General features: G+C 40.3%; 1 pseudogene; it reads right to left on the reverse strand.

Annotated features, from left to right (window-relative positions):
- On the reverse strand, positions 1-1,582 carry LOC101572165 (annotated as a pseudogene).

The raw sequence follows: 1,582 nt of genomic DNA on the forward strand, positions 1-1,582 counted from the left end.
TCAAAGAAAATATAGAGTAAGACATACCAGTATCAAAAGCAAAAATAATGATGAAGCCATAAAAATGTACATCTGACTTTGTCTCTTCACTCAGAGTAAACTGGGAAATTGTAGACCAAAATCCTGTAGAAATTTGTAAATCTGTGACTTCTATACCAGTTGTTGAAGAGTATGTAGACCAGGCTGGAGACTGTGACTTGGTGATCTTATATGGACTGGTACAATCTCGACAGGATTCATAAAATGAATCTGGGAAGTACACATAGCTAGATTTTTGTGGGAAATTCTTTACTTTATTCACACGTTCTGAAGACTCGTGATATTTTTGTCGTCTTCTTGTGCTTTCCTGAACTACTTTATTGTTCGTCAATCCAATCGGCTCGTCCTCTTTTTCCACTTTTTTCCACATTATGAAAGACTCAGAACCTCTCTCAGTGTGGGCTTTTTCTTTTAACTTATTTTGAATCTGATCAACTTGTCTCATAGCAGCTTTTCTTGAATTAACTTTTTGATCGGTTGGAGTATGCACATTTATACTTTGTCCATTAGTGGAAAATTCCAGTGGTCCTAAAGGTATTCCACTTGGGCTTAGAATTTTCTTTAGCCTTTGATAGTTCGGCTTTTCATCATAAGCTAAATTATGAATGCATGACAAAAACTGGGCTACTTCACAGCAGCTGCTTCCAGGTGGAGCCCACTTGAGCACTGACTCAGGAAGCTCATCCAGCAGATCTGTCTTAGCAGTCTGGATGGCCACGGGGTCCTTCAGGTTCTTTTCCCAAGGAAGTTTCCCACACAACCACCGCAGCATGCAGTAGCCGAGAATTTCAACATCACTTCTTCTGGACAGGGCTACTCCCTTGTGGGCATCCAAGCTAGTAAACTCTATTGTCCCATTATGGCCTTTTCTAGGATTTTCCTGATACTGTTTGTGGTTCCCATTGGGACAATATCTGTAGGAAAGTCCATAATCTGCAAGATAAACCCGATCTGGACTTTTATAACCCAAAAGTAGATTCGCTGCTTTTATATCACCATGACCATATTCATTTTCATGTATATATTCTAGTACATCCAGCATTCGGAGACCTAAGTGAAGGACAGTTGACTTTGTAAAAGTCCCATTCTGGTCAGAGATCTTCTGTAAATCTATTCCTAATCTTTCCATTACCATAAACCTGTAACTTCGTCCCCTGAATTCAGTTATGCCAGATCCATAAAACAGAGGAATTCCTAAGTAATCAAGTTCTTTGAGTTCTATCCACTTTTTGATACTGTCTTTTTTTGCAGCTCTCTGATAAAATTTTAGTTCCGAAAATAATGGACCGTTTTCTTGATATTCCACTTTTATTACATGTCTTGCATCACTGTCTCGTTTATTTGTGGGGAAAGCTAAATATATCAATCCGAATCCTCCAGAGCCAATCATCTTGCCCAGTACCCACTGTTTTCCTTCAGTATCATCCAGAACCATGCCTTCTGGAAATGGAACAGGAAGTTTGTGTTTCTCATTTCTTCTTGGTGGCATCACTTCTTAGTGTCGCCGCCGCCTTGGCCACCGGGCGAGCGCAGGAGGGGGCGG

Source organism: Octodon degus, unplaced genomic scaffold (assembly GCF_000260255.1).
Source record: "Octodon degus isolate 3935 unplaced genomic scaffold, OctDeg1.0 scaffold00075, whole genome shotgun sequence".
In the NCBI taxonomy this organism is placed as follows: Eukaryota; Metazoa; Chordata; class Mammalia; order Rodentia; family Octodontidae; genus Octodon; species Octodon degus.